Source organism: Quercus robur, chromosome 10 (assembly GCF_932294415.1).
Source record: "Quercus robur chromosome 10, dhQueRobu3.1, whole genome shotgun sequence".
NCBI classification, from domain to species: Eukaryota; Viridiplantae; Streptophyta; class Magnoliopsida; order Fagales; family Fagaceae; genus Quercus; species Quercus robur.
The window spans coordinates 5,399,964-5,412,768 of record NC_065543.1 but is presented as its reverse complement, the minus strand read 5'-3'; the positions used below and the strand labels follow the sequence as shown (position 1 = coordinate 5,412,768).

Here is a 12,805-nt window from a genome sequence, read left to right as displayed (position 1 = left end):
GCATGGCATGATGGCTTGGTTAGTGGTTGCTTTGTATGTGGGCTTGGTGGCTTGGGTGCAAGGCAGTGCTGGGCTGCTGTGGTGATGATATGCTGTGTAAGACATTGGGCTGGTTGGTGCTGGCAAATGCATGGACTTGTATGAGTGAGCTGATGGCAGTTACTTGGTATGCTGTTGATGGACATGTTATGTGGGCTGTGATGCTAATGAGAAGGGCTTGAGTAGAGGGCCAAGGCTTCTAAAACGTGGTGGAACTATCATGTGTGGGCTGCTGGAACATGGGTAGAAGCCCCATGATGATGCGCTAAGTAATGGGCTGGCATGTGCAGAGTGTGCAGCAGCAGTTATCGGCAGTTACCAAACGTTTCCTAGCTTTGTGGATGTTCAGACTTGCTGTGTAAGGGCTGGAAACGTGGAAAGTAGACCAAGACAGCATCAGGTGAAGGTGTCCTAAGTCAGACCACATGTGGCAACAAGTCTTGGATAAAGGGCAATTACTTGGCAGTGCTGTGACAGTTAATTCTGTATATTTATCCTAGGTTGTTAGGGCTGTCAACAGCAGAGTGTGTATTATTTGCTTAGAGAATTTCATGTGTATTCTCTAGGCTTCCTTTGTACTTAATATTGAGTAATAAAAGTTGGGGTTGGTGCCCTGTAAATACTGTGTGTGCTGTGTGTGTGTGTGTGTGTGCATTCCCTTAATAAAATTGTTCTAAGTGTTCCTGCAGTGTGTGTGTGTGTGAAGTGTTGGCTGAGACTAAGTCAGTGGGCTTAGTGCCAAATTGACCCTGTGACATACCGGTAAGCTAGGTCAGTATATAAAAGCCAGAAACAGAAACGAAAAACAGGCGGGTCTCTGTCAACTTCATATCCTCTCTCTCTCTCGTGTACTCCTTCCCTTTAAAAAACTTAGATTGCTTCTTCTCCCATGTCCGTCAATTTCTTCACTTCATCCCATTGGCGTCCCTCATTTACTCACCGCTGAGGGTTTCTTAAAGGATCATTTTTTTTTTTTTTTTTTTTTGTTTAAGGTAAGTATCAAGCAAATCCCTAATTTCTCTGTCATTGTTTTGTTCCCCTTTTTCTTTTTAAATTGTTGAAAGAATTTTGGAATTTCGCTGTTAAATTTCATTTCACTATAACGTTGGCGTACTTCTACGCTGGTGAGGTACCAATTTTGTTCTTTCTTGTAAGTGGCATAGAAAGTATTTGTTGAAATGCTTCTTAGGGATTCAGTTTTTCCAAAACTTCTTGTTGTGGCTATGTGTGTTTTGCTCATTGGGGGTATGGGTTCTTGTACTTGCTTGCTATTTGTCTTGTTTTGAGAATAGCGTCTTAGGTTGTTTATGGTGTCTGTACTAATAAAATTTTCTGATTTGTCAAAAATTTTTTAAAGAGATTGTAGATGATAACGAAAGTTTTTTAAACATCCTGTAATTTTATATTGACATATTGAATCAGTCAATAGCATTTTCGGATGGCTAACTAGGGTAAAATGGACTGCTACTTTTGATGTTAGTGCTTACTTAATGGCAAGGTTTTCTTTATGACTGTCTCGCTAGGTAAATTGAGTTGTATCATATTCATATCTTCATATAAACAGATGCTTATTTTATTTTTTGAAAATTTGTTAATATGAAATAAAGAGAGTAGGATCCTCGGGCAAATGCTGTTGAGAACATTTCTAATGCCATTAGTTATGTTTTGTGCTTAGTCCAGTGAGTTGATACACAAATAAATTATAGAACTTGAAAGATACATACTAAATTTTCATTTCTTTTCATTTAGTACTCTGAGGTCAAAGCACCAGATGGATGATTTGTATTTTAATTTTAATCAGGCAAGATAACCAAGAATGAAAAAGAAAATTTACAGGAAAATTAGGAGCAATTCTTAACTAGTAAGTTTTTCTTACAATTTTTTTTTTTCTTAACTAGTAAGGGATTCTCTTTTGTTTTTGTTTTTTACAAAATTATCGTTTGGCTTTGTTTTATGCCCAGAAGCTGCTTGATTATTTCATTAAGTCATTCATGTAATTATACTGTAGGGACACGATTTTTAACGACCCAAGGTTGACGTTGGGCTCGTGTATAAAGGGCCCGAACAATATGATTTGTAGAGAGTGGGTTTGGAAAGGCCTGCCTTTGGGCGCTGGGTTTTGGTCTGATCCCGGTTTCATGAGCGATCATACAAAGATGAGTTTGGACTGCATAGCTGAGCCTTGCATTAATGTGTTTGACTCCTCGGAGCTAGTCCGAGGAGCATAACATTCTCACCATTCCTCCATTTTTCTTCCTCCTTTCTCCGGGGGCCTTCCCCCCCCCCCCCCCCCTCCCCCCCTCTCTTTCTCCTCCTTCTTTCCCTTTTATACTAGTATTCGATTTCCCTTCTTCATCTACGTGTCAGTTTCTCCTTGTTTGGGGCAGTTATTCGTCCTATCAATCTTCACGTCAGAGTGGTTGGGAAAAGCTGGATAGCATGGTATGGGGTATGGGTTTGTCAGGTGCTGGGCTCCACGTTATGGTGTTGGCAGCTTTCTAGCTTGTACTGTTCTTGTACGGAGTTTGTCCTTTTCTTCAGGCGTTTTGTGAGGCTTTGAGCGTGAGGTTGTCCTCGGCTATATTATTGGGCCATCAAGGGGTTCTCCTCATACCTCCTCGGCATTAGGGCTCCTCTGCTTGGGCTTTGGGCCATAAAATGTGAAGTGGGTCGGGATTCCAAATTTCAAGCCCCACAATAGCCCCTCGAAATCCTGCTTCCCGACGTTTTAGTTGGGAAGGAGGGTTTTGGTGATGCTGAGCCCACCTCGTGACTTGTTCGAGTTCCGTGCCTTACTGCTGCTTGTGTCCTTCCATTTGCGCGGGAGATGTGCCGAATTAAGAGGCATTACTTTATTCTTCATCCGCGCAATGCCCTTTGTCATTTCAGTATTCGAGGCGCGCCTTCACGAGGACCTTTAAATCTTGTGGTGGGGGAAGGTGTTGGAAATTGTGCCAGAGCTACCTTGTTTGCAGCGTTTCTTGGAAATCTGCTCAAATTAAATTAAATGACACCTCCTTACCCTTTATATAAGTAGGACAGGTGGTTGTTCTCTTGGCATATAAACCCTTCTGCTCTCTTCAGAATCATAACCCTTTCTCCATAACTAGTTCCCTCCTCCAGTGTCGTCTCCCCTTAATGCAACATGTTTGAGGCTTGGGTGGAGATGGAGGAACTTCACCCGCCGCAGAGGCACCGGACCCTTCCAAGACTTAAGGTGATGTGGTCTGGGCAGGGGAGGCACAGATTTAAGGTGTCCTCCCGCTTGGATATGGTGGGGGCGGTATCCCCCCTCTCTTTCAGTCAAAATCCGAAGCAGGTTCTAGTCACACCAGATTTCTGGTGTGTCAGAAGAAAGGTTTTCCGCCATCAGCGCCGTCTGCGATATCGTAGACGTGGTTCCATGGAGGCTCATCAACCTCCGGTTCCCTGCACCTTTTCTTCAACGGTGCCGACCCAAAGTCGGGCTCTTTTGCTGCCTGAGTTATAAGCATGTAAAAGTATTGAGGAATGGCTCCCTTAGACGAAGTTTTAAAGCGGCAGCACGTCTCTCCCCTGCATCCGCACTCCGGCTTTTTCTTAATTCCCTTGTATTATTATTTATATTTTTTTTTTTGTTTCGTGTAGTCAGTTTTCTGTATGAGCTTATTTGAGCTCTTTCAATGTACGCTGTACTATTTCTTTGTCTTAATAAAAGAGGAATTTATTTACTTGTTTTGAATATTTTTCTTTTTTGCAATAACTACTTTGTGAATGTGTGTGCTCCATGTGTGTTTTTCTTCAATGACACTTAGAGCAGGAAACCTTGAAACATAATCCGACTAACTCTAATTTACCGACATTACCAGACATAATAACGATAATTCACAGTAAATTAAACTTAGGAAACTAACCAAGATGACAGCTGAATATTCCGTAATACGTGCAAGGAGACCGTCCGAAAACGATAAACTCTAAATAATTCATCCGAGGGGGTAACTGAGCAGTAAGGGACTCCGATTGTGTTTTTGGTAACATATTGCTCTATATTGTATCAATCCCTTTGGTACCGAAGGTCCCAGAGCTGACTTGGGAATCCCTGCAGTTTAGGGATTAACCCAATTGTTAATGGAGAGTTCTCTTCGGATAGATTCTAAGGTCCATGTAACGTAGTTTTTCTTTTAAATAGTTGGTTTCCCCATAGGCTTGAGTCCGGGGACCATGCAAGACCTTGGTTCTGTCCAAAACTTATGATTTTTCTGTGTACTTGGTTTCCCCATAGGCTTGAGTCCGAGGATCATGCAAGGCCTTGGTTCTGTCCAAAACTGGTAGTTTTTTCTTTTGAGTACTTGGTTTCCCCATAGGCTTGAGTCCGAGGACCATGCAAGGCCTTGGTTTTGTCCAAAACTGGTAGTTTTTTCTTTTGAGTACTTGGTTTCCCCATAGGCTTGAGTCCGAGGATCATGCAAGGCCTTGGTTCTGTCCAAAACTTGTAGTTTTCCCTTTGAGTACTTGGTTTCCCCATAGGCTTGAGTCCGAGGACCATGCAAGGCCTTGGTTCTGTCCAAAACTGGTAGTTTTTTCTTTTGAGTACTTGGTTTCCCCATAGGCTTGAGTCCGAAGACCATGCAAGGTCTTGGATCTGTCCAAAACTTGTAGTTTTTTCTTTTGAGTACTTGGTTTCCCCATAGGCTTGAGTCCGAGGACCATGCAAGGCCTTGGTTCTGTCCAAAACTGGTAGTTTTTTCTTTTGAGTACTTGGTTTCCCCATAGGCTTGAGTCCGAGGACCATGCAAGGCCTTGGTTCTGTCCAAAGCTTGTAGTTTTCCCTTTGAGTACTTGGTTTCCCCATAAGCTTGAGTCCGAGGACCATGCAAGGCCTTGGTTCTGTCCAAAACTGGTAGTTTTTTCTTTTGAGTACTTGGTTTCCCCATAGGCTTGAGTCCGAAGACCATGCAAGGCCTTGATTCTGTCCAAAACTTGTAGTTTTTTCTTTTGAGTACTTGGTTTCCCCATAGGCTTGAGTCCGAGGACCATGCAAGGCCTTGGTTCTGTTCAAAACTTGTAGTTTTCCCCTTGTAGTTTTCCCTTTGTATTTATTTATTTTTCGAAGGTCAGCCCCTAGACCATGGCGGGGAGAGTTGGCTTGAGGCCGGAAGCCCCTAGGGCTGCCCGCCCCGTTGGCACTGCAGGGCGTAGCCCCTAGCAGAAGTTTATGTCGGAGCAACAACTGCATGTCGCCAGAGATGGAGGAAACCCCGCGAATCTCTGCTTGCTAGAGAGTTGACTCAAACGCCACCTGCGCCAACACGCAAGCCTTCTCACAGACGGCGCCAATTGTAGGGACACGATTTTTAACGACCCAAGGTTGACGTTGGGCTCGTGTATAAAGGGCCTGAACAATATGATTTGTAGAGAGTGGGTTTGGAAAGGCCTGCCTTTGGGCGCTGGGTTTTAGTCTGATCCCGGTTTCATGAGCGATCATACAAAGATGAGTTTGGACTGCATAGCTGAGCCTTGCATTAATGTGTTTGACTCCTCGGAGCTAGTCCGAGGAGCATAACATTCTCACCATTCCTCCCTTTTTCTTCCTCCTTTCTCCAGGGGCCTTCCCCCCCCCCCCCCTCTTTCTCCTCCTTCTTTCCCTTTTATACTAGTATTCGATTTCTCTTCTTCATCTACGTGTCAATTTCTCCTTGTTTGGGGCAGTTATTCGTCCTATCAATCTTCACGTCAGAGTGGTTGGGAAAAGCTGGATAGCATGGTATGGGGTATGGGTTTGTCAGGTGCTGGGCTCCACGTTATGGTGTTGGCAGCTTTCTAGCTTGTACTGTTCTTGTACGGAGTTTGTCCTTTTCTTCAGGCGTTTTGTGAGGCTTTGAGCGTGAGGTTGTCCTCGACTATATTATTGGGCCATCAAGGGGTTCTCCTCATACCTCCTCGGCATTAAGGCCCCTCGGCTTGGGCTTTGGGCCATAAAATGTGAAGTGGGCCGGGATTCCAAATTTCAGGCCCCACATATACTATTAATTATTTTTTAACCTGCTAGTGGACATGTTGATTATTAGCTTTGCACATTCCTTTTATTTAAATTTGTATTGTTGAGTTTTCAAAAAAATTATTTGTAAAAGCAAAGTAACATTGTTTTGTAGAATTTTGTGCACTTGTTGCGAAGCTCTCAATTCTTGATTTTAGTTTAACTTTGGTGTGCGTATAATCTTAGCATTAATCTATATACATTAGATACATAAATATATTTTATTTTAGTACTAATTTTGGGAATGCATAGGAGATATTTGTGAAATTGTCTATTACAAACTTTGAAGTGACGTTAAGCTATTTTTTATGCATGTTGTGCAGTCTTGAGGGTAATTTGTTAGATTGAGAAATGCACCAGGTTGCTCTCTAAATTGGCCAATTCCCTTCACTTCCTACTCATAGAAAATAAGGATCCAATTCAGGGGATTTAGTTTTTGAATTTCTTTTATGTGAGGGATGTATTATAATGTTTTTGCTTGCCTTTTTCAGTAGCATGTCCTATGGCATTCAAAAACACACTCTTTTTGACATATGGAACTTCTCCGTGTGCTTATTTGACAGTAAGCTTTGCGTAGCTTACTGCATTAAAGTTTATGGCTATAAACAGTCTATGTTGAACGTTGCACTCCATCTTGTTTAACAGAATTTTATGAAGTGTATTGTAAGAGTAACCTTGGCTAATTTAGTTCCTACTCTTTTTAGCTAAGCACCTATGACTAAAGGTATGTATTAGATAGCTCATATTACTATTTAAACAATACAAGTTGGACCTCTCAGGTCCTCTGTATTAGATAGCTCATATTGCTATATTTAAACAATACAGATCCTCTTTATTTTTTACAAGAATTACAATGCTAAAGGGTTGCTCTCTTTAGGTGGATACATCATATAGTTGTCAATTGGTGATTCATAACATTTAGCTTGACCTCTCTTTCACAAAAGTCAGAAGTGCCAAAAATTAGTTAGTCTAATTCTCTGTAATTGAAATTTTATTTATCTTTTTTTTTTTTTTTTTGGCTGTTGTCCAAAAAATTGAATTGTTTTTAGGTATTGGGAACCTTATTACTTTGTATCAGTAGGATTTGGGAATGGTGAAATTAGATGATGAGATGAGATTGAAGGAGAAATTGGAGGTGAGAGCTTGAAAAAATACCGTGTTGATTATGTTCTGTACCAAAGGGAAGCTTATTTAGTATTTCATTGATTTCAGGTTTATACTTCCATTACAACATTTTTTTTTTGTCATTTTATTACTTGTAAAAAGAGCAGTGTTCGTGAAATTGTTGAATTGTAAGCAATTTGGCACAAGTTAAGCTTGGAGAAAGTACTTAGTTTCCATTACATGCTCATTTATATATAAAATAATAGATAAAGCAGAGAGAAACTCAAATTGCAATTTCAAATTAGAACTCTAATTTTGTGCCACGTGTCCAGATTGCAATTCCAAATTAGAACTCTAATTGTGTGACATGTGTCTAGATTCATGTGAGGATCACACCAATTTCAATATGAAATTAGAGTCTAATTTTAAGCCATGTGTCCCAATATATTTTTCTAAATTTAGGTGTCAAGTGAAGACCACACCATACATGCATATACAAATTTCCTCAAATCATGTGGGAGTTTTTAATGACTCTCTCGTCTCTTGGCTTTTCACATTTTTTTTTTTTTTCACATCAATCCCAATCACTCTAAAATCCTTTCTTAATTTTTGTGCCAAAGGAATTATATATATATATATATATATTTATAAAATCAAAACTAAGAGAAAATATAATTTAAATTCTAAATTGGATAATTAATTTTGCATCTTGTATCTTATCTAAAATTTTAAATTTTTCTGCATGCATTAACACCTAACATGAAAGTTAGAAAACCACAATAATCAAGTTCATTCACCTAAGCAAAAACATTTAACTTGCACACTATAAAAATCCCTACCATCCCATTCATTGTTCATATAAGCATAAACATACAACCTTCCAGAAACATTCAACCACACGAATGAGGAGAATTAAGTTTTCGTTAGATTCCATTTTTTCAGAAAATTGCATCCAGTCATGCCTTTATTGTTTCATCCCCATCAGTGTAGATTCTGTAACATTTATCTTATATATATGCTTTTGAGTTCAAAAATTGTATTGAGTTACTTTTTATTTGTGGCATGAAGGACTCAGGATCATTTCTTGAGAGAAGAGTTACTAGATTACGTAGAGTAAGGATACTAAACAAAAATGATGCCGAAGATTTCACAGACTATACATGAGGATACCAGGTTCATTTCTTATATCTATATTTGTATTTTCAATCTATAATGCTTTATTTATCCACAAATTATATTTTCATATTATTCTTTCATATCAAGTGCTCACTCAAAGATTGTCATAACCCATTTTTCATCTACAAAGTTTATAACTAATGAGATTATGATCTCGAACTAGCTAATTCCATGCAATAATTTCATGGAGGTTGGGCTGTCAGGAGAGAAATTAAATATTCACACAGAACAAGGGTCAAGTCATATTCAATGGAGAAGGTTTGGAAATTCTAATCATCAAAGACTCACATGGTACAAGGTATAAATTCTACTAATGCTTTGTCATGCTAATTATTCTTGCCTGAACTATTTCTGTATACTTAATCAGCACTAACCTTATCTTCATGGATTGTCTTTATAGACTCAATTTGATGCACCCAAAGGAAATGACCTCGTTGCATTAAACCTTGGTTTTATGGGAAAAGGGGAAGCTTGGGTTAATGGACAAAGTATTGGGCAATATTGGGTCTCATTTCTTACCCCAGAAGGGAGTCCTTCACAAACATGGTATGCCTTAGAACTTATATTTGGTACTTTTGTTTGAATACTTAAAATAACAATACAAGCGATTAATTAGTAACAATACACATACAACTATTGTCACTGAGCAATAAAATGCAATTTTTCGTTTGTACTTAATAGTAAAAAGGAAGCCATTAGTTCTATGCTAAAAAATTAAAAATTTGGTCTTCCACCTTTACTCTTATTTTAAACCCATTCTTATATAGTAAAATATTTCTTCATACTTTCAGTCGTCAAAGTGACCTTGGCTTCATGAATTTCATTTACTATATATGTCAACATTTTTCATCAATTAGATGATGGTAAGGATTTTTTAAAATATTTTTAAATAGGGTAAAATTTATGTACAATATCTTAAGTACATTACATTAGATTTTTCAATTAAATTCAAATATAGAATTCCAAATTAGAGTTCTAATTTTAAGCCATGTGTCCCAATATATTTTTCTAAATTTAGGTGTCAAGTGAAGACCACACCATACATAAATATAAAAATTTCCTCAAATCACGTAGGAGTCTTTAATGACTCTCTCTGTCTCTTGGCTCTTCACGTTTTTTTGTTTTTTTGTTTTTTTTTTTTTTATCAGTCCCAATCACTCTAAAATCCTTTCTAAATTTTTGTGCCAAAGGAATATATATATATATATATATATATATATATTTATAAAATCAAAACTGAGAGAAAATATAATTTAAATTCTAAATTGGATAGTTAATTTTGCATCATGTATTTTATCTAAAATTTTAAAATTTTGTGCATGCATTAACACCTAACACGGAAGTTAGAAAACCACAATAATCAAGTTCATTCACCTAAGCAAAAACATTTAACTTGCACACTATAAAAATCCCTACCATCCCATTCATTTTTCATATAAGCATAAACATACAACCTTCCAGAAACATTCAGCCACATTTTCCACCCAAAAAAAAAAAAAACATTCCTATGCCTTCAACACTTAAAAGTTAAAACTAACACAAACTTTCACTCTCGCATAGATCTTCACATTTCACTTTCATCTATTTCTCAAATGCATAATCTTTTCTCTGAGTTTTTAAAGGCATTGAAGGTAGTTTCTCTCTATCTCCTTTACTTTCATATTCTTATGTTTTCCCCAGTTTGGGCTGCAATTTGTGCAATCTTTTTTTTTTTTTTTTAGTGGCATGATGAAGATCAAAAAAGCAGAGTCTCCTTTAACAAAACAAATCACACACTCCTAAGAAAAGGTGAGTAAACGTTTTCCTTTCTTTTTGTGAAAATTTTGTTTTTGAATTATATATAAATAATAATTAAAAAAACATTATGAAGCAGGCAATTATCACTTAGAAAATAAGCAAGCAAAAAAAGAAAAAAAAAAGTGCTTCACAATATCAAAAATTAAGAATTAATAAATTTTTTTTTAAAACAATATGGACAATTTACATTTTCTACCTAATAATATTCTTACAAGATTTTTTAAAGAGTTAACAAAAAATAAGAATAACTATATATCAATAGTATTTAAATTATATATATAGGAATTACACTATGCACCTCAATGTATATTTTTTAAATATATCCATGCATATGCATGGGGTTACAGGCTAGAACCATAAAATTTGAATTATCTGCATTTTCTAATAAAGTTTGCTAAATCATAAATTAGAACCATCATTTGTAACTTAAAATCTCCAAATTTATACATCTAATCTACCAAACAATACCTACTAAATAATAAGGGACAATCTTTCTTGTCCAAAGCATATTTTATGTCACTGTGATGACACTGAACCATACTCATATGGAACCACACAATAATAATAAAAAAATAAAAGGAAACCATCCACTGATCACACATCACATACCTCCCAGAAACCAATTATACAAATTCTATCAAACTATACTCATCTAAACTAGAAGATAGACAATAAAAACAGCATTTCATAAACGCCCAACGTACATAATGCTAAATTTTGTTAATAAAATTTTATGGTTAATAATATGAATTTAGACTTAACTAAACCTTCTAAACATGAATAAACTCATGATTAATAATAAAAAATAAAATAAAATAAAATAAAAACCAATAGTAACACTTAACTAATAAAATGCAAATTTTTTTTTTCATTGTCTTATTTAATTATATCCATTCCCGTGCAGTAGCACGGGTTACATACTAGTTTCCTTATAATTTATGGGTGCCATCCTTTGTTTCTCTTAGGTAGCTATGAAGAATCTGATTTATAGTTCTAAATTTTGATAAGAGAGTTTTAACAATGATATCATGTATATTTTATGCCAAAGTCTCCAACCCCAATGAAGATGGAATATTATAGATTTATGGGCTTGTATCAATTATCTTTGTAATTAATAGAGAGATGATGAACTCCAATAGGGTTTTTTTTTTTTTTTTTTTTTTAGTAAGCATTAGTTGGTGCAGCTTTGAAGTATAGTTTTTTTTTTTTAAGAAATAGAGCATATATTGATAAGATTTGGATATAAATTTTAAAAATTATCTTAAGGGGTTTGAAACTAATACATTAAAAAAATATCAGTTTTTCCTTTGGCATCAAAGTTCAAACTTCAAAGAGTGGCAAGAGAGAAGTTTCCGTTCAGATGGTTTCCTTCCCTTTATAGTGCTGAAATACCTGTCCTTTCTCTTATTTGGTCTGCAGGTTGTAATGCTAAACTTCTCTCATCTTACTTGTCTATGAGAATCCCCATCTAAGATCTTGATGCTAGAACTTTCCTTTTATTAATTATAATTGAACTATTTTATAATGATTCATAATGTTGTTATCACCTCCTTGATATTTTCCCCCTTCAGTTCTAATTTGATAATACCATTCTATGAAATAGAGCAAGGACAATCCATTGGGAGTTAATGCATTGAAGTGGTGCTAAAGGACTCAGCTTTGTCATATTGCTAACAAGAAGATAAGCAGTGCTTATGGTCATATTGGGTTTGGAGAGAGGAGTTGCAAATGATGAAAGAGCTGTAATTGACAAAGTTGCAAGAAGGGAATGCTCCCCCCACCCCCCCCCCCCCCCCCCCCCTCCTTCTTTGAATTAACAGCTTGTGCAAACCTTGATTAAAGTTGGGATGGAAACTTTCTTTTATATGATGAATATTGTAAATACTATTGCAATTTAGCATCCTTCAGGCTAATAGATTTTTTAATCTATTTGTTTAATTATTATAAATAAGTTCATAGCATCTTTTTTTAGTAAGTAGAGATACTTTAAATCAATGCTTTAAAAAGTTGTAATTTTTTCTTCTCCCAAGTTGATATCTTCTTTGTCTGATTCTCTGTCTATCTTTCTTTCATTCCAGTTTGTGGGTGGGGGTAGAAGCTTCAAACTTATTTGCATATTTAATATAAGCTATCAGAACTATGTCTTTTGATATATATAAAAAGATATATATATACACACACACACACAATAAGCTACCAGAAACTATGGAAAACCAAACAGACATATGATGTATGCAATCTTAGCTATATGATGTATCTAAATTATGTAATTGACCTAAATATATTAGTTTACACATCTAAACAATGCATGCATAAATGAAATTTAAATCATGGGATTTACTATCCTTAGAAAGTTAAGATGATAAATTCTATAGCATGGGAATACTAGGGGACATTAAGATGATAAATTCCATAGTAAGCATCAATTAAAAAAAGGTAAGACTGGGGGAAATTTTGTCTAAGACTATCAAGTTATAGACACGCTTACTGGACATTAGTATTTTTATTTGGAACGTTGCTATCATCCAATATGACGTCTTCATGACACCAATGTGACTAAGGAACAATTTGTTTCATTGAAAAATATGATGCTATCCCTGTAATCATTTAAAAAATAAAAAACAAACAAACAAACAAAATATCAGTCTAACATAACCAAATTTATTGATTTTG

General features: G+C 36.3%; 1 long non-coding RNA gene across 1 annotated transcript; it reads left to right on the top strand.

Annotated features, from left to right (window-relative positions):
* The first annotated feature begins 6,497 nt into the window (after positions 1-6,497).
* LOC126701589 (uncharacterized) lies at positions 6,498-11,906 on the top strand. Its single transcript, XR_007647419.1, has 3 exons — positions 6,498-7,018; positions 7,105-7,190; positions 11,736-11,906. It is a non-coding gene; the product is annotated as an uncharacterized LOC126701589 (long non-coding RNA).
* Positions 11,907-12,805: the final 899 nt, after the last annotated feature.